The 21,353-nt window shown below is 39.4% G+C and overlaps 1 protein-coding gene across 1 annotated transcript in view; it reads left to right on the top strand.

Annotated features, from left to right (window-relative positions):
* The first annotated feature begins 5,966 nt into the window (after positions 1–5,966).
* Positions 5,967–21,353, top strand: part of eIF3e (eukaryotic translation initiation factor 3 subunit e) — an 84,080-nt gene continuing 68,693 nt past the window's right edge. The window contains exon 1 of the mRNA XM_090372104.1: positions 5,967–6,116. The gene's annotated coding sequence lies outside the window, so the exon portion shown is untranslated. The remainder of the gene's footprint in view (positions 6,117–21,353) is intronic.

Consider the following 21,353-nt stretch of genomic DNA (forward strand, 5'->3'; position numbering starts at 1 on the left):
AAACTGGTCAGACAAAGACTTCCTCAACAAACCCATGCTGTGTCTGAACTATTGCTGCTCTCTTGTCTAGGTGATCCTGTATCACCTCTTTAACCAGTGACTCCATTATTTTCCCCGGAACAGAAGTTAAACTAACAGGTCTATAATTATTTGTAAACCCTTTGAACCCCATTTGTGAATTGGGGATACATTTGCACATCTACAGTCCATGGGAACCTCCCCCTGAGTCTAAGGATGCTCTCATAATTATGGCTAAGGGTTTGCTTACTTCCTTTGCTGCCTCCTTCATTATAACTGGATAGATTCCATCTGTCCCGGGAACCTTTTTTATGTTTAACTTCGACAATTTCTCCTCCACTTTGCTGTCAGTTATCACAAAATCACTTAGCTCCATGTTAGAGTTTGATAAACTTCTGGCATTCCCCTCCTTGAATAACTTTTCATGTGTGAATGCAGATGTAAAATACTCATTCAGTTTATCAGCTGCTTGAGCAGGATCACAATAGTCGAACCATCTATGTTAAGTGGGCCAATCTTATTCGTCCCCTTCCTTCTAGAGTTTACATAAGTAAAGAACTCTTTGTGTTGTTTGCCAAAAGTTTCTTGTAATCTACCTTTGTCTACTTAACCTCCTTTGGGAGTTGATTACAGACTAGCTTATATCTGCCGTGGGCTTCTGTGTTGCCTGATAATCTATATGCTATTGTTATTTCGTTTTTTTTTTAAGGAGCATTAGCAACTAAGGCCATATTGCTCCGGGATATGCGGTGGTCATTCCCTGACCTTTCCACATCTTCTGTATTTGGTGGTGACGGGCTCGAACCCCGGTCTAATCAAGAAGCGTGTGCTACGCACTGCTGCTCCTTCCCACCCGGCTATGGAGGCGCCTATAATCTATATGCATCCCATGCATATTTCTTCTCCAATACAAGCCTCATTAATTCATCTGACATCCATTTAGGCTTGAACCTCGAACAGTATTTCTTAGTTGGTATGAAAAGCCTAGTAGCCTTCAAGATTAAGTCCCTGAAGGCTTCCCATTTAGAATTCACTGTTGATGACATCATCAGTTGATCTCACTGTACAGAACTTAAAAACTGTCTCAGACCACTATCAACTTTACGAAAACAAAAACCCTTACCTTTACCCTTGATGGTGGTTACATCTTTAAGTAAATCCCACATTGTACACTCTGATGACTGTCGCCTAGTGGTTCTTTTATCTGCAAATTCATGTTATTGATAAGTTTACCATAACTGCAGAGGTGCCAAGAACAGATCCTTGAACCCTGTGTGAGTTTTTAGTGGTGCAGTTGGCCCAAATTTTCTTTTCGTTCATGACAATGTCACTGCACATAGAACTCGAGTGGTGGAGGATATCTTGAAACTGAAGATATCCAATGACTGCTATGGCCAATACGATCCCTACACTTAAATTCGATCAAATGTGCAAGATGCCCTTGGGCATCGCATTGCACATCAACAGCCAACTCCTTGGTTAATTGGTGAGCTAAGGTCTGTGCTGGTGGATGAATGGGATTTGTTGCCAAAGAATCTTATAGACACCCTTATATCGAGCATGGTTTGCTGCTGTCAGGCCTGTTTAGACATTTGAGAGGATCATATGCTATACTGATATCATGTGATCATTAGCATTAGTAGAGGCATATAATGCAAGAAAGCAAGCTTATGCAGCATCAGCCAAAAAAAAAAAAAAAATTCCACTTCACCCCTTCGTTCATTTAAAATACCTGTCCAGCTGAGCTTAAATTTATTTAGGCTATCAACTTCCACAACAAGGGATGGAAGTCTGTTCTACCAACCAACTACCCGCTGGCTAAAGGCAAATTTCCGCACATCTGTCCTACATCTGTCTTTCCTCAAATTGAGGAAAGACAGATGTAGGATAGATTCAGGCCTGGGAATACTTTTCTGGTTTATCACACCCATCAGTAATGTCATGTACATATTTATTATTATTAAATATCATTTACTATTAAAAAATAAGATATTTTGTTAACGAGTTCCATTCTACCCTTGATAAGAATTAAAAACATACCCAACATAAAATAATTTTTATTACAAGTCGCCCTCATCAGCCCATTGACTGTGCCTGCAGATAGTTTTTTTTTTTTAATTCATAAACATTATTAATATTATTATTACTCCTCTTATATCATTTCTCCCTGATTGGGGGTTCCACCTCTTGACGGGTATTGCTACCAAGTACACAGAGTGGTTGTTGCTATGTCTAGTGTTACTGTTGGTCGAGGAACTCTCTGACTATCCTACAGGTGTTCAGGATTGCGACTTTCTGGAGTTCCTTGTAGGTGTTCAGGATTGCGACTTTCTGGAGTTCCTTGTAGGTGTTCAGGATTGCGACTTTCTGGAGTTCCTTGTAGGTGTTCGCTGGGAGACTTATTGCTGCTAGGCTGTTATGCAGGGTCTTTGGCACCATACCTGTGGTCAACACAATGACCGGAGTGGTCGTTACTTGTTGCATATGCCACATCTCTTTGATCTCCTCTCTTAGATTCGTGCACTTCCTGATTTTTTCCCCATGGGTTTTCTGCAGGTTGCCAGTGTTGGGTACCGCTATGTCAATCAGATAGGTAGCCTTTTCCTTCTTGTCGACAAGGGTTATGTCCAGTCTGTTGTGCAGGATTTTTCAACTGTTATTATGGCGCGGTCCCAGTACAGCTTGTGGGTTGGGGTCTCCAGGATTGCCTGGGGTTCGTACTTGTAGTACGGTACACTTTCTTCGACCAACTGGTATTTCCTTGCTAGCTTCTGATGTATTATCCTGGCTACCTGGCTATGTCTATGAGTGTACTCAGTCTGGGTGATCACCTTGCACCCCTCCGTGATGTATTGGATCGTTTCTGAGGCCAGGTGGCATCGTTGACATGTATCATCAGAAACTCCGGGTTTATTGGCTATGTATTTTCTATAGTTCCTGGTGTTGATTACCTGGTCTTGGACAGCAAGCATGAGTCCTTCTGTCTCGGGGAAGAGCGTCCTGCTCATGAGCCATGCATTGGAAGCAATTTTATCTATGTGATCTTGATGGAGATCATTGTAGTGTCTGCCATAGAGTGTCTTCTCTGCCCATCTTTCTAGCTTCGTTTAGGTTGAGTGGGTATACCACTTGTCTATCTTCCTTGTGGCCTGGTGGAGTGCTGCTGTGTGTTTCTGGAAATAATCTTTCAGGTTAACAATCGCTGTCTTCTGTTGCTCAGTGAGGTCTATCAGGCCCTTCTTCCCGAGTAATTGTCAGTCTCTCCACGGCAGATCTCGGGTGATGTTGGCGCCTCTTAGTCATCATTGTCCTTGTCTTTCTCATGATATCCTCCAGCTCGGTGTTAGTCCAATCTATGACCCCCAATGAGTATGTTAGCACTGGGACTGCATAGGTGTTTATGGCTTTAACTGTGTTCCCTCCGTTCAGCTTTGCTTTCAGCAGGCTTCTGAGTCTCTGGTGGTATTTTTCGGTCAGGCAGGCCTTAATTTCCTTGTGCTGTAACTGCTGAGCCTGCATAATCCCCAAGTATTTGTAGAACTCTCCCTCTGCTGTGGCTTCGATCTCTTTACCAGTCTGCAATTGGTAGTTTCGGTAAACTATTTCTCCCTGACGCAATCCGTGGGTCTTGTATTTGTCTAGACCAAATTCCATCCTAATATTATTGCTAAATCCTTCGGTAATCTTAAGTAGTTTCTGAAGGTACTTCTCGGTTCCTGCATAGAGCTTGATGTCATCCATGTACATCAAGTGGCTGAGGGTGTACAGGTTTTTCCTTCCTTTTTTGAGGTTATATCCCTACTTGCTAGTGTTGAGCATGGTGGATAGTGGGTTATTATTATTATTATTATTATTATTATTATTATTATTATTATTATTATTATTATTAGCTACATGGTGCAAGGATGCCTGAAGTTTATGCTGCACCAGCAAAAAAATTCTCTACTTACCCTGAGAGAGAGATATCCAGCTCAAGACCCTGGGTGTGCCAAGCCCATACTCACCAGATGTGAGCCCCTGGAGTTTTTAAACACAATGCTTTATAAATAAAAAAATATAACGATAATATAATTTTCTAATCTCCCCAGGGTCACCTTGGCACACCCAGGGTCCTGAGCTGGATATCATCATTCTTCTCTTTCTTGGTGATTCCCTTTTGACTCTCTCTCTCTCTCTCTCTCTCTCTCTCTCTCTCTCTCTCTCTCTCTCTCAGGGTAACTCGGAAATTTTTTTTTCTTTTTTTTTGGGTTGTGCAGCATAAACATCTAGCTTCCTTGCACCATACAGCTAATAATAATAATAATAATAATAATAATAATAATAATAATAATAATAATAATAATAATAACATTTTATAAAACCGTAGTACTCTATATGTTTCAATAGGGGAGCGTTCAGAAATTTTGTTTGGTCCTCCCCCCCCCCACGGGTATCAAATTAATAAGTTACTTTTAGGAATAAATTCCAATTTGTACCTTTTAGGAGCGCTGTCAACACGTACGATTATATAAAATAAAATAAAAATGCGCTTTGGGGTTTTGACTTTTTTTTTTTTTACCTCCCTCTCTGGATGAGCATATTACGATCAAAGGCTTTTGATCGTGTTTGGCATAAAGGTCTTCTAAACAAGCTTCCATCTTATGGTTTGCCAACTGTTTTTAGTAATTGGTTATCCAGTTTTCTCTCTGATCGCTCACTGAGGGTCATGGTTGATGGCTCTCTGTCTTCTAACTTCTCCACTAATGCCGGTGTCCCCCAAGGTTCAGTTCTTTCTCCCACTCTTTTCCTCTTGTATATCAATGACCTTCTTCCATTGACTGGAAATCCTATCCATAGTTTTGCCGATGATAGCACATTGCATTCAACTTTCCATTTTGAGAAACCTTGTCCTGCTCGATCAGCCTCAACTTCTCGTCCTGCTCGATCAGCCTCAACAGCCTCAATATATCTCTTTTGGGGATTACCCTGACTTCTAATCTCTCTTGGCACAAGCACATTGCAAATATTGCTTCATCTGCATCTAAAAAACTTGGTTTTCTCTTTCGCTCTCGGCGTTACTTTTCTTCCAAACAGTTGCTCACTCTGTATAAATCACAAATCCGCCCTGCCATGGAATATTGTTCCCACATCTGGGGTGGTGCCCCCAAAACCTCTCTCAGGCTTCTTGATTCCATTCAGAAGAGGGCAGTTAGGTTAATTAATGATTCATCTCTAACAGAGTCTCTCCACTCGCTGTCTCATAGACGCACTGTTTCTGCTGCATGCCTCTTCTACAGATACTTCCATGGGCACTGTTCTTCTGAATTAGCTTCTATAATTCCCGCTCTCTCTTTCAAAACAGTCCGAACACGTGCCGCCACCAGCCAACATCCATTTACTGTCCAACTTCAAACCCACAGAACCAACTTTTCATCTTCCTCATTTATTCATTCAACTGCCGTTTTCTGGAACAACCTTCCTTCATACGTATTTCCTGAAAATTACAATCTACGGAAGTTCAAGTCCAATGTCAACAAATATCTTCTTTCGTCTTCTGAATCTCCAACCCAAGCACGGTACTAAGTACTATAGGTTCTAATACCTCTCGTGTTTGGGGTTCACATAAAAAAAAAAAAAAAAATTAATTTGCATATGAAAATATGTATAACATCCCCCAGGTATATATTTGGCATTGTGAAGTATACAATTAAACTTTTTTTTTTATTTAAAAAAATGGAGCCCAAAATGCACCACGCTCCAACTCTGTTCTTGAAGTTGTTAAACTTATTTGGTATTTTTTTTAATATTGGACTAACTTTAGTGATCCCAAAGAATAGAAACACAAGAGAAAATCTGATGGCATACGCAAGGTTTGCTTCGTTATCCCTTTTCTTTTTTTTTTTTTTTTTATGTACAGTACAGTCATTTTGGTAATATGTTGAACGTAGATGGCACTGATTTACGTGGACGTCATGGTTGGTGCTTGTTAGGCAGGCTAGTGAGAAATGTTTGATATTTGTAAATTGTTTTTTATTTGAATAAAATAAACACAAAAAAGTGACTTTTTAAAGAAGCTGTGCTTTTTCTGCTTATGTCTAAGAACTGATAAATTATATCAGGTAAGAATGGAAGAAGGTGAAATTTCTATGCAACTAATTCGTCAATATTCTGTCGTGTGCGCGATCATGCTTCCATATTGTGTGAAGGCGGTTTGGGATGTGTAATTATAATGTGTTAAGTTTTGCTGAAAGCATCTGGTACCCCTTCCGATTGATCATTGCAAGTAGCAGTGATTGACATGCCTGGGGTGTTTATCGCTCCCTCCCTTGCCTCTTTTTTTTAAAATCGGGACCACCGATTTTAACTAAGACTAACCATAGCGGGCTAGGCATGGCAGTCACTGATACTCGCTACGATCAATCGGAAGGGGTACCAGAGATTCTGTGGGTACAGCAGTCGTTCCAGTTTTGAGAATTAAAACATACGCGAAAATTTGCATACCATAAAGCCGCCCAGCTACCTCAGAGTAGCTTACTGGTCGCACTAAAATTATCGGAAATATCTTTGGTATGGTCATGAACCGACCAAACAAGGATATCATAATAGTATGGTATACTTCGCATATGGAGATGTGGAAAATTCTACTGTTCAGTTTAAATTAAAAATTTATAAAATACCAAGAGGCCCATTGGTAGATGAAGCAAAAAAATTCAATTATTTTAATGGTTCTGTGTATGCTACCTGTTTTATCTGTAGATGTCTCTGTTCATGGACTGATTTGCATGTTGTGGGCTGAAAAACTGAGGGGAATCTTTTCCTCTGCTGGATATCAGTTAATTACAACCACCTCGATTGTAAAGGACTCGAAAAATTCTTCCAGTCATTAATGAGAATCAAACCCAGACCTCTCCAAACTATTGGTAGATGGTGCTGTATTGTACTAATCCATGGAAGATTGTAGATAAATCCATTTAAAAATGGTCTACTTTCAACTTTTACTATTAAAAAAAGAGAGAAAATTTACATGAAGAAGCAATGCTTATTCATTAGCTTAACAAAATAAAATGGAGTAACAATCCTTCCACAGAAGGATTGTTACTCCATTATTTTTAAAGTTGCACATGTGTGGTATCACTTAGCCCCTCTGCCTATAGTAGTAACAATCCTTCCACAGGAATGGCTAAATTTTTTATAATAAAAATGTATATTTTTAATTATTTTTTGAAAATAAAACCTCCTGCTGCATTTTACACCTGAGCAAAATGTAAATCGATAAAACTGCACATATCAGTAATTGGATACCAGCTATTCGAAAACATGGAAAGTCAAGAGTGTGTGTGTGATAGTTGAAGCCATTGGACACCAGCCAGTGGCTCCAACGTCACAAAGCCAGGGAGTGTAACTATTGGAGGCTCTGGCGTTGTCATAAAGCCAAGATGCTTCAATAATTGTATGCAAGGGATGCCAATCACCACATGCATATAATCAGGCTAAACTTGATCATGCATTTTTTCATTTTCACAATAACTTTAAAAAGGTTGGAATGTTCAAGGAAGAAATCAAAGGAAACACTTTCATTGATAGCTATCAATGGCTTCAAAATAAACAAAGAACGTGCATACCTGAAATCATGCTTAGATACCTGTGATCCTACATGCCTGGCTTGGGGTTAAATTTACATAAGTTCTTTGGCTCTTTCTACAATATTAGATGACAATTTATTCCAATTCTGTTTTCAGCCCAGGAGTTAATAACTCTTGGCTAAGAAGCAGATTTTCTCGCATTAGTAGAGGCATGTGATGCAAGAAAACAAGCTTATACAACATCAGCCAAAAAAATCCTCCCCATTTCACCCATCCATTTGCTCCAAAAGTTTGACCAGTTCTTCCTTGAATTTATTTAAGCGATCAACTACAATGACAGATGGAAGTTTGTTCCAGCGATCAACTACCTATTGGCTAAAGGGAAATTTCTGCACATCTATTCTACAACTGTTTCCTCAATTTGAATTTATGTCCCCTCAGGTTTGTAATCTGAGCAAGAGGAAGAATCCCATCGGCTTTCTCGAACCACTCAAGGCCTTATACACCTCAGTCAGATCACCTTACAGGCACCTAGTCTCCAGATGCTGCAATTTGCAGAACTTAAGCTTTCTTGGTAAGAGCAAATCTTTGTTCCGCTCACCAGTCTCATTGCCCTTCTCTATACTCGTTCCAGCAGCTCTACATCCTTCCTAAAATGGGGCCTCCAGAGCTGTATGCAGTACTCAGGGTGTGGTCTCACCACTGCCTTATACAAGGGGATAATCCCCTCCATGTCCCTGGTAGCAAAATCCCTGTATATCATTGAAAAAACCTCACAAGCTGCTCTGGTAGCCTTTCTTCATATCTGACTGCACAATTACCTCCAGGTTTTTTTTTTTTTTTTTTTTTCATTCTCCACTACCTTGAGTTTAGTACCGCATATTTGGTAAGTTACTCTGGTGTTACTGCTACCCATATGCAGTACTTGCATTTGTCAATGTTAAACTTCGGTTGCAGTAGTGTACTGTCATTAACAACCCTGCCAACCATTGTATCGTCTGCAGACTTGGACATTAAGCATGATATACCTTCATATATATATATATATCATTGATAAAAATAGAAAACAACAATGGTCCCGACACCGAACCCTGGGGGGCTTCACTAATAACATTAGTCAACGAAGAGCAGTGTCCAATGATTACCACTCTGTCTTCTCCCACTCATCCATCCCTTTATCCATAGCAGCAACTTGCCTTTAATGCCATACTGCTTCAATTTGTACAGCATGTTTTTTTTGTGCAATACTATTGAAACCTTTCATGAAATCCAAGTATATGATATCAAAATTATTTTTTGCATCCAGTTCCTTTGTGACCACATTATAGTATCCAGTCAAATTGGTCAGACAAGACTTCCCTTAACAAAAATTTTGACTTCCTCTTAATATATTCTTGTGGATATTCTAGGCATCTTGAATATCCATAAAAAAAAGGGGGGGGGGGGGGGGAAAGAAAACAGTTAATTCATGCTGACAAAGTTATTATGCATGTTAGTTTTTAACTTGTTACAAGAACTCAAGGACTTTTATAAAAACCAAAGCTAAGTTAATATGCTTATATTGTACAAGTAACGCATAACCCCATTCTGTATTTTAGCAATGCTTGATTCACTAAATACCAAACTCAGTTTGGTACTTAGCACGTCGATCTCATATTTTGGAGGCACTTTACCTCACTATTGCACTCTCTAAATAAAAAGAACTGCTCCAAAGGACAAGTACATTGCTATTTATTTAAAGTATATGCGATTATCCATACCTTGGTTTTGGCCCATTTTGGAGTTTCATTGTAAATAGGCACTGTTTTGCAAAAGTATTTTTATAGATGCTGTAGACCTGAAAATCCTAGTAACTAGATATATCCACGATATGTGAAATGAAAGATGGTGCACTAGGCAAGATAAATTCAAGTAAATTTAGGGAAAAGCTTTGATATAAAACATTAAGGACATAGAACAAGGAGATAGCCTTATTCTGTACACAGCAACAAGCAAATTAGATTCACCACTTTTTGCATCGATATTATATTGTGGGGGTCTTGGTATTGCACTGCACTTTGCTGGGGCAACTTGTGGCTTAGAGTAGTGCAAATACCAAGCCTTTCCGATATGCAATTGGACAAAAGCCTAACTGATTGTCAGAAAAGTGGCAACTACATTTTAATGCAGCAAAATGGATCTAGATCTTGTAGAATAGCAACTCCAAATAAGTTAAACACTTGTTAGCATTGAACTAAAAATAGTAAAGGAAGAAAGGGATTTGATAATTATGATACAGGTAGCAAGGAATGGCCATGAAGATGCACAGAGTAGCAATCCTATTTTGATTATTGTTACATACACAGTGAGGCTGTGCTGCTTGTACAATGTTTTAGTTTGGGCAAAAGCTCTCATAGCATGAGACTTTTGCCCAAAATTTATTTATGCTGATATAGGTAATGCAATACAGTTGAAACCTCTCTGATCAGTGGTATCGTAAAAATATGTAAAATATCTCTGGTCAAAACATGTGGATTGTTCATATGAAACAAACTTATTGTAGCATAGAAGCTGTTGAAATGATGAAAACGGTTCAAATAATGAACCATTTTCATAATTTTGCAATCCATTTAGAGTATTTTCTTGTGATTTTGGTCATGAATGATCCTTTGGCATCATTTGTATTTTCACTGACTGTATAAAAACCGTTAGGCCACAGTTTAGGGATAGCCAAGCTTTTCCTGCATGCTACATTAATATGATGTTTGAAATGTGTCAGCAGATCCAGAAGCTACCAGAATCAGAACACCCCTCCCACACCGATCCACTCGGTACCACCAAGTGTTTTTGCTAATTACAGAATGAACTTTTTTTTTATTATTATTAAACTGCAAACGTAAAAGGTAATAGAACCTATAGTACTTAATACCATGCGTGGGTTGGAGTTTGGAAAGATGAAAGACAATATTTGTTGACATTAGACTTGAACTTCTGTAGGTTGTAATTTTCAGTAAGTGCATATGAAGGAAGGTTGTTCCAGAAAACAGAAGTTGAATGAATAAATGAGGAATACGAAAAGTTGGTTCAATGAGGTTGAAGTTGGACAGTAAAAGGATGTTTGCTGATTACAAAACATGTTCAGACTGCTTTGAAACAGAGTGGTAATTATAGAAGCCAATTCAGAAGAACAGTGCCCATGGAAGTATCTGTAGAAAAGGCATGCAGCAGAAACAAAATATCAATGAGACAGAGAGTGGAGAAACTATTAGAGATGAGTCGTTAATTAACCTAACTGCCCTCTTTTGAATGGAATCTAGAAGCCTGAGAGAGGTTTTGGGGGCACCACCCCAGGTATAGAAACAATATTCCATAGAAGGGCAGATTTGTGATTTGCAGAGTGAACAGCTGTTTGGAAGAAAAGAAACTGAGGACAAAAGAGAAAACCCAGTTGTTTAGATGCAGAAGAAGCAATATTTGTAATATGATTATGCCAAGAGAGAGATTAGAAATCGGGGTAATCCCCAATAGAGATATATGTCCTTACCTAGAAATTTGAGTGTCATCGAATATAGGTATATTCGATGACACTCAAAGCAGGAGTTATTTTTGTGAGATATAAGATAAGATAGGACTGAATTTTAGAAGGATTGAAAGCCACTAAGTTATCTTTTCCCCACTAGAGAATTACCTGGAGATCAGCATTTAATGAATTGGTAGTGGATATTTGAGAAGTTGAAATTGAGCAGGGCAAGGTTTCTCAAACTGGATGGTGGAGGTGGAATGCAATGTGCTATCAACAAAACTATTGATGTGATTTCCAGTCAGTGAAAGAAGGTCATTAATATACAAGAGGAAAATAGTGGGAGAAAGAACCGAACCTTGGGGAACACCAGCATTAGTGGAGAAATTAGAAGAAAGAGAGCCATCTACCATCACACGCAGTGAGTGATCAGAGAGAGAGAGAGAGAGAGAGAAAAAAAGAGTTTTTTGTAATTGGATACCCAATTACAAAAAACAGTTAGCAAACCATAAGATGGAAACTTATTTAGAAGACCTTTATGCCAAACACGATTAAAAGCCTTTGAAATTCCAAGAGCAACTGCTTGAGTTTCACCAAACTTTTCCATTGAATTTGTCCATTAACACAAGCCAGAAATATGCAAGGAAACATGAGCTAGAATATTACTAGTGGAGCAACACAGACAGAACCCATACTGGTGGTTGGTCAGATGGAAGGTTTCTAGATAATTTAATAGTTGGTGGTTAATTGATTTCTTCATTACTTTCGAATGAGTGGAAGTAATTGCAACGGGACTATAATTGGAGCCGTCTCCGCAGCCAGGTGGGCAGGAGCAGCAGTGCGTAGCACACGCTTCTTGATTAGACCGGGGTTCGAGCCCGTGACCACCAAATACAGAGGATGTGGAAAGGTCAGGGAATGACCATCGCATATCCCCATAGCAATATGGCCTTAGTTGCTAATGCTCCTAAAAACCAAATAACAAACAAACGGTAATTGGATGGGAGGGATTTGTCATCCTTTTTTAGGAACTGGAGCTGGATATGAGCAAATTTCCAAACAGAAGGAAAAACACCTTTGAAATAAGAAAGTGAAAAAAGCCAACACAGAACAGGAGTAAGTTCGGGGGTGCAGGTTTTGAGAACAAGTGAAGAAATTAGCATTAGCATTAGTAGAGGCATATGATGCAAGAAAGCAAGCTTCAGCATCAGCCAGAAAAAAAAAAAAAAAAAACACAACCACTACTCCCATTTTACCCCTCCGTTCGTTCGAAATACCTGTCCAGCTGAGCCTTAAATTTGTTTAGGCTATCAACTTCAACAACAAGTGATGGAAGTCTATTCCACAAACCAACTGCCCGCTGGCTAAAGGCAAATTTCCGCACATCTATCTGACATCCATCCTTCCTCAATTTGAATTTATGCCCTCTCAGGTGATTATTCTGAGCAAGAGGAAGAATCCCATCGGCATTGAGCATGCTCAAGCCATTCAAAGCCTTATACACCTCTATCAGATCACCTCGCCGATTCCTAGTCTCCAGACTCTGTAATTTGCAAAACTTAAGCCTTTCTTCGTAAGAAGCAACCCTTTGTTCCATTCACTAATCTTGTTGCCCTTCTCTGTACTCGTTCCAGCAGCTCTACATCCTTCTTGAAATGAGGCCTCCAGACCTGTATACAGTACTCAAGGTGTGGCCTGACCAATGCCTTATACAAGGGAATAATCACATCCCTATCCCTGCTAGAAAAATTCCTGTATATCATTGACAAGACACCATGAGCTACTCTTGCAGCTCATCTGCACTGCTCAGAGAACTTCATATCTGCCTGCACAATTACCCCCAGGTCCTTTTCATTCTCTACCACTGTCAGCGTAGTACCACAGAGTTGATACGTTGATCTGGGGTCAACTATACTATCAGGACCTGGAGCTTTCTTAGCTTCAAGATTCATCAAAATCCTTCTGACAACCTTTTGACGGAAGACCACAGGAGGCATTGAATGGAGTTGTACTGGGAATAGTAGAAGGTTGCTTACCAAGATCATCAATACACGAGTTGGAAGAAAAAATAGGATGCTAGCAGGTCAGCTTTATCCTTGGCTGAAGTGGCAATAGAACCATTTGGTTTCAACAGAGATGGGCAAAAGTTGCAGCCAATAGCTTTGGCAAGAGACCAGAATGCTCAGCCGGCATTTGGACAAAAAGTAAGTTTCTACTCTTAGCCTGTTCAAAAGCTAGTTTGAACTCATTAATAACTACTTTACAATTGTTGCGATACCTTGGTGTAGACAGAAAATGAAACTGAAGATTTAGAAACAAGCCAATTACGATATGCAACATTCTTCTCTTGAACAGCCTTAGCACATTTATTGGAAAACCAAGGTTTAGATAAAGAATGAGATTTTAAGGTGGAGTGTGGAATAAAGGATTCCATTCCTACAAGAATACAGTAAGACCCCTATATCTGCGGGGGATACGTTCCAAGACCTTCCACGGATATAAGCGAACACCTGCCGGCCCCATATATAACGTGATTTTCTTGTACATACATAACGTATAATAAAGTTTAATCGATAAATTAAACACAGAGTAAGACATTACTAGCATTAAATACGGTAATAGTAAAGTACAGCAGACTTATTTAGTGGGATTGGATTAACGGGACACTTCAAGACCAAATGTTTAGTTTTATTTAGTGCATCGCGTCGATTGTTGTGTTCTGTCGCACCACAAAAGGACAAATTTTGTTTTGTTATGTATGTCAGGGACGTCGGAATTTTTTTTATATATATAGTAACTATTTTTTTTTTTTTTTAAATTGCAAAAATGATAGTCGAACGCAAGAGTTGTGGTTTCAAATTAAACAAAAACTTAAAATTATTCAAAAGTTGAAAATGGTTCATCCGTTAAGTCTCTAAAGAACCAGTATAATGTTGGTGATCAAACCATACGCGACATTGTAAAAAATAAAGGGAAGCTATTCGATTTAAAATCGACATCTTAAAAAATAAAGGGAAGCTATTCGATTTAAAATCGACATCTTAAAAAATAAAGGGAAGCATTGTATTGGACATGCAAGTAGTATGTGTTGAGTTTTTTTCATTTTTTTTTTCTGTGGTTAACCACAGGTAAGTGAATCAGTGGATACAGGGGCACAACTGTAATTTCACCCACACAATCTGAGCAAAAGTTGACATCAGAGGTTTTGAAACAGTAATCCAACCAAGGAAAAGAAATCTCGTAGATCATCCCATTTTGCATTCTTGTAATGCCAAACAACATGAGGCTGGGAATGGCATGAGAGAAAGGCTCCATTGAAGAAGAGACCATCACCAAGTTATGATCTGAGGTGCCTAGAAGATCACTCACCTTGACCGTGTACTTAGAAGGTTTGTGAGAAAAAGATCAAGTGTGTTGGCTGTGTGATTAGGATTTTCTGGTATTCTGGTAGGTAAATGAACAGTCTGTGAAGTCATTAGTAATTGCAAAGGTCTCGGCACCTTGACCAACTGGGTTCGTGTGACTAGAAAACAAAGCCAACTAGAGTTTTGAACATTAAAATTACCTCACTGTTAGGAAAGCTGGACTGAAGAAAATCAAGTTTCAAAGAGAGGAAGTCAAACAATTCCAAGTAATTAGTGGAGTTGGGAGAACGATATAGGCCAAAGATAAATTTGACAGAATGTGGTAGAGAGATTTTAAGCCAGAGAAGATTGAAAAGAGGCGATTCCAAATTACTAAGTCTCTGACAGGGAATATTAGAATGGACACATGTTCAAGTACCACCTTTGAAGCAAAAGGAATCGTACAGCAAATAATTTGGACAACTGAGATGAGCAGTGGTTGAATCAACCAATAACTGAGATTCTGTCAGAAAAAGTACGAGGTTTGGCAGGCTGTAAGTGGAAATGGACATCATTGAGATAAGAACTCAGACCGTGTATATTTGTGAAATACACTGTGTTTGGGAGGTGTAGATCTTTTTACAGATAAGTTTGCTGTATTAGTTTGACAATTCATGGCGTATTCAGTAATAAGAAAAGGTAGGGGGCACATGCTATATGAAGTAATGAAATTTTTGGATGTGGCAAACACATGGTAAGAATATATCCAGCTCCTTGACATAACATGGCCTCGACAATGCCCTCCCCCATGCACACTACTCTGACTCCCTCCAGACGCCTCCTAGAGAGTTACCAATAGGTTTGGTCCGGTGTAATTAGTTGAAGGTGGGCCGTGAACACTGGTTTAAAGTTTACCCTTGAAATGTAAAGAAGATTGGATCTAGCCATGATGTCCATCATAACCTCAAAAGACATTGATTGTACTCCGTTATGGAAGAGGAGGGGGTTATCAGAACTTTGTGCTCTAGAGACTAAGCAAAGTGGTGGTATTGCACTGGTTGATGAGTCATCTGCCACCTGGTATTGCCTGGTAAAAGAGGGGCAGCATTTCACCGTGTGGTGTGGGTGCTACACCTCAACCCCTGCTGCTGTTGATTTGCATCTGGGTGGTCACCCACAGTGTGCTAGATGCCATATTTCAGGACTAGCACATGGGATTTATACCCAGGTTTACTAACAGTCCCTTCATCGTGAAGGTGCAAGCAGAGGATTTGGCTGTCACAGACCGACTGGACTTTGCCAAAATTAGGCCCACTTGACTTGAGTGTAACCCAAATATCAGTTCCATTAGTATTTTAGACTCCCAGGTAGCAAGCACAGTTTGGCATATCTGAGAGAATGTCTGTGACACCCTCAAGGACCACTTATTTAGGTTGTTGAGGAAAAGTATGTCAGTAACTTATTCGCTGAATGCTCTCTGGATAAATAGTTATGGGCACATCACACTTTATCAGAAGTATTGATCTTAAAATATTTCTTTGAACAAAAATTGAGATGATTCCGGTTATAGCATACTATAATATACTTCATAGCAAATCTGCATTAATGGGCAAATGAATAATTATTCTGCGTACTATAGCATTTTTATTAGTTTATCGGTATGCTTGTATTGAATTTTCAGTCCATGAGAAGTTAACTTACCACTCATATTGGCTACCATAAACACTGAAATTGTGAAATAGTATAAGATGAAACTTTTTAAAACAGCAAGAGCACACTGAACTGTTAATTATGAGGGTGTCACTGGACCCAGGAGAGATTCCCTTGGATTGGAGAAGTGCCAGCATATGGCAATACTTAGACAGTTCTATGAGTGAAGCGGGGATAACTACCAGCTGGTCAGTCTGACTTCAGTGGTAGAGAAAATCATGGAGGCAGTGATCTAGAGTGCAACACGGTCATTTATAATTTAAATAGAAATGGAATCCTGTAGAAAACACAATGCAGTAAAGGAAACTCATGTTTAACCAACTTAATTAGCTTGATTTCTTTTGATAGAGTTGTTTATGGGCTGGATGTGGGAAATAATTTCAACATTTACTTAGATTTCAGTAAAACATTTGACTCAGTACCATATGTAAGGTAGTAGTAATCGAGGCATGTGATGCAAGAAAGCAAGCTTATGTAGCATAAGCACAAAAGAAAAACATTTCTTACACGTCCATTCCCTCTAAACGTTTGTCCAATTCTTCCTTGAATTTATTTAAGCTATCAAATTCCACAACAACAGATGGAAGTTTGTTCCGGAAATTAACTCTCCACTGGCTAAAGGCGAATTTCGGCACATCTACTCTCTTTAATTTGAATTTATGTCCCCTTAGGTTTGTAATCTGAGCAAGAGGAAGAAACCCATCAGAATTGAGCCTTATACACATCAATCAGATCACCTCACAGGTGCCTAGTCTCCAGATGCTGCAATTTGCAGAACTTAAGCCTTTCTTGGTAAGACCACCCTTTTTCTTCCCCTCGCAAATCTTGCACTTCTCAGTACTCACTCAAGCAATGCTACATCCTTCCAAAAATGAGGCCTCCAGTCCTGTACACAGTACTCATGGCCTGGCCATTGCCGTATACAAAGGGATAATCGCCTTCTTTTCCTTACTAGCAAAATTCTTATATATCATTAAAAATACCCCCTGACCTGCTCTAGCAGCCTGTCTGCAATGCTCAGAAAATTTCATATCTGACTGCACAATTACTCCCAGGTCTTTTTCATTTTCTATCACCCTAAGTGTAGTACCACACAGTTGGTACGTTTCTCTGGGGTAACTTCTACCCATATACAGTACGTACTTTATATTTATCAATGTTAAACATCAGTTGCCACTTAGCCCATCTGCCCAAATTTTCTAGATCCTGTTGCAGTAGCTGCCATTAACAACCCTGCCAACCTTTGTATCATCTGCAAACTTTGATATTAAGCCTGATGTATCTTCATCAATATCATTGATAAATAACAAAACAACCACGGGCCCAACACCGAACCCTGGGGGACTTCACTAATAGCATTAGTCCACGAAGAGCAGCGTCCATTGATTACTTCCACCTCTCTCTCACTTCCTCCCTCCCTCTCTCTCTCTCCCTCTCTCTCTCTCTCTCTCTCTCTCTCTCTCTCTCTCTCTCTCTCTCTCTCTCTCTCTCTCTCTCTCTCTCTCTGAACCACCCTTTTATCTATTGTAGCAACTTACCCTTAATACCATACTGCTCCAATTTGTACAGTAGTCTTCCATGACCAACAGTGTCAAAAACTTTCCTGAAATCTAAGTATATGATATCAAAATTATTTTTTGCATCCGGTTCCTTTGTAACCACATCATAGTATCCAATAAAATTTGTCAGACAAGACTTTCTCTTAACAAACCCATGCTGTGTCTGAATTATTACTGCAGTCTTGTCTAGATTATCCTGCAATGCATCTTTAACCGGTGACTCCATTATTTTCCCCAGAACAAAAGTTACACTCACTGGTCTGAAATTACTCGTGTCACCCTTAGAACCCCCTTTGTGAATTGGGGATACATTTGAACACATCTCCAGTCCATGGAGACCTCCCCTGGATCTAAGGATGCTCTCATAAATATGGCTAAGGGTTTGCTTATTTTCTTTGCCGCCTCCTTTAATATAACTGGATAAATCCCATCCAAAGTATGGGCTTAGCACACCCAGGATCCTCAGCTGGATATCATCATTCTTCTCTTTCTTGGTGATTCCCTTCTACTTCTCTCTCTCTCTCGGGGTAATTCAGAAATTTTTTTTTTTTTGGCTGGTGCAGTATAAGCCTCAGGCTTCCTTGCACCATATGGCTAATAATAATAATAATAACTCAGGTGCCTTTCTTATGTTTAACTTCAACAATTTCTCCTCCACTTTGCTCTCAGTTAATTACAAAATCATTAAGCACTCTGTTACAGATAAGCTTCTAGCATTTTTCTGCGTTAACAACTCCTCATGTGTGAATATAGATACGAAATACTCATTCAGATTGAACTATCTGAGCATATAATCACCAATCAAACCATCAATTTCAAGTAGACCAATCTTATTCATCCCCTTCCTTCTAAGGTTTATATAAGTAAAGAAGTCCTTGCTGTTTTTCTTAGCATTCTTTGCCAAAGATTTCTTGTAATCTGCCATCGCTTGCCCAACTTCCTTTGTGACCTGGTTACAGACTAGCTTATAACTATCATAGGCTTCTGTGTCACCTGATAATTTATGTACATCCCATGAATTTTTCTTCTCTGCCACGAGTCTTGGTTCATCTGCCATCCATTTAGGCCTAAACCTTGAGCAATATTTCTTAATCGGTACAAAAAGCCTAGTAGCTTCCAAGATTAAATCCTTGAATGCTTCCCATTTAGAATTTTTTGCTAGTAACAGCATCAGTTGGTCCCACCATATAGAATTTAAAAACTGTCTGAGACCACTGTAGTCACCTTTATGGAAGCAAAAACCCTTCCCTTTACCCCTGATGATAGTAATATCTTTAAGTAAATCCCACATCAGTTAACTGTGATCACTGCCACCCAGTGGTTCCTTTATCTGCATATTCTTAATGCAGGAATAATCACTGGTGATAACCAGATCAAGAGTATTACTCTCTCTGGTTGCCTCTGTAACGTGTTGCTGTAGAAAACAATCATCCAATAAATCCCCAAGTCTTGCTAGTGTGCGAGTGACTAACCCACAAGTTCAAGTCAGTATCTGGGAAGGTAAAATCCCCCATTGTTAGGCAATCTGATTTATTGGCCCACTCTTTTTTCTGTACAGTTGTTCATTGTACTCATCAGAGTCATTAGGCGTATAACACACTCATACTCTCATTTTTGCTTTCCCGGTGCTTACATCACACCAGACTGACTGACCTATGTCAATTGGATGCACTTCCTTAGATTTTTGTGTTTCATAACTAATAGCATAACCCTTCCTCCTTTCCTGTCCTTTATGTGCACATTGTATTCCCCAGATTCCAATTCTGCACTGCTTATATCTGTGTGATGCCATGTCTCTGATATTCCAACAATACCTGCCTTTGTCTTGACCAGCACTTCAAATTCATCAAATTTGTTTACTATACTCTAAGCATTGGTGTATGTGCAAGTATACATACACCTCTTCTTATTCTTAGTTACCCTAACACAGCCCATGTATTTATTTGTTCCGTGATGACTCCCGCCAGTCCCTGAAAACCCTAGTACCCAGCCCTCCAATCTAATAGAAGCAGTGCAAGAATCGCTTGTACCTCTGCCTGCGACTACTGTTAATCTTTTAGTCTGTGAATCCCCACAAGCTAGCAGTTTTCCGACCCACCTAACACTGCCTCGATATCATCATCAAATATTCTTGCACCCCTTCTATTTAAGTGTATCCCAACCCTGTCGAAGCCATCTCTCCTGTTAACAAGCACAGACCACACTGAGAAAAATTCAACATCATGAACCTTGCACAACCTCTCCAGGACTGAATTGATTGGCAGGTTACTGGAATACTATGTCCAAGTATGGAGACCTCATCTGGGGGGGGGGGATTGAGCTTCTTGAAAGGATCTTTGGATCCTTTCCAAGAAGCTCTGTCTTTTTTTTAAAGGACAACTCGCATGGTGAGATCAGCAAAAGGGTGAACATAATAGGGAAGACTCCTACTTATTGTAGCTTGGTAGCCAGACTCCGTAGAGCAGACTTGACTGAGATTTATAAGGCTCTGAGAAGCAAAAGTGAAAAAAAAAGTAATGAATAAAAAATAAGTAATGAATGAGGGGTGAAATTTAAAACACTGCTATGAAGGATTCCATAACTAGGGGCCATAGATTCAAATTACTGGGAAAGACATTTAGCATCAGCATTAGTTGAGGCATATGATGCAAGAAAGCAAGCTTATACAGCATCAGCCCAAAAAAAACCTTCCCATTTTACCCATCCGGTCACTCCAAACGTTTGTCTAGTTCAGCCTTAAATTTATTTAAACTATCAACTTCCACAGCAACAGATGGAAGGCTGTTCCAGCGGTCAACTACCCGCTGGCTAAAGGCAAACTTCTGCACATCTATTCTACAACTGTCTTTCCTCAGTTTGAATCTATTTCCTCTCAGGTTCTTAATCTGAGCAAGCAGAAGTATCCCATCAGTATTGAGCCTGCTCAAACCAAGGCCTTATACACCTCGCAGATGCTTAGTCTCCAGATGCTGCCTGCAACTTACAGACTTAAGCCTTTTTTCGTAAGTGCACACCTTTGTTCCTCTCACCAACCTTGTTTTTTTCCCTTCTCTGCACTCGTTCTAGCAACTCTACATCCTTCCTAAAATGAGGCCTGTATGCAGACCTGTATACAGTACTCAAGGTGTGGCTTGACCATTGCCTTATACAAAGGGATAATCACCTCCCTGTCTCTGCTAGAAAAATTCCTATATATCATTGACAAAACTCCATGACCTGCTCTGGCAGCCCATCTGCACTGCTCAGAGAACTTCATATCTGACTGCACAATAACCCCCCCCCCTTTTTTTTTTTTTCATAATGATTTCTAGTACTGCATTGATCACATAACTCAAGGGATACCAGTGTTATAATTTTAGATTGCATTGCAGGAAGTTTTCTTTTAGTCAGCAAATTAATTACTAAAATAAGTTCTTCCTTGGGTGGAGGCTAACAGCTTGTTGAAATTCAAAGGTTTCTATCAAAGGTTAGTTGGATAGATACCTGTGTGAGGAGGGGATCAACTAAGTAGTTCGTTTTATTAATTATTTATTTTTTGTTGTTCAGTTGAGATGGGATTATCTGTGTTTTAAACTACATTTGTGTAGAATTGCATTAAAAAAAAAAAAAAAAAAAAAAAAAAAAAAGCTCTGCTTGCCACAAGGTAACCGTATCTGCTCAT

The sequence above is a fragment of the Mastigoproctus giganteus genome, chromosome 4, assembly GCF_048544385.1.
Source record: "Mastigoproctus giganteus isolate SK-2022 chromosome 4, ASM4854438v1, whole genome shotgun sequence".
NCBI classification, from domain to species: Eukaryota; Metazoa; Arthropoda; class Arachnida; order Uropygi; family Thelyphonidae; genus Mastigoproctus; species Mastigoproctus giganteus.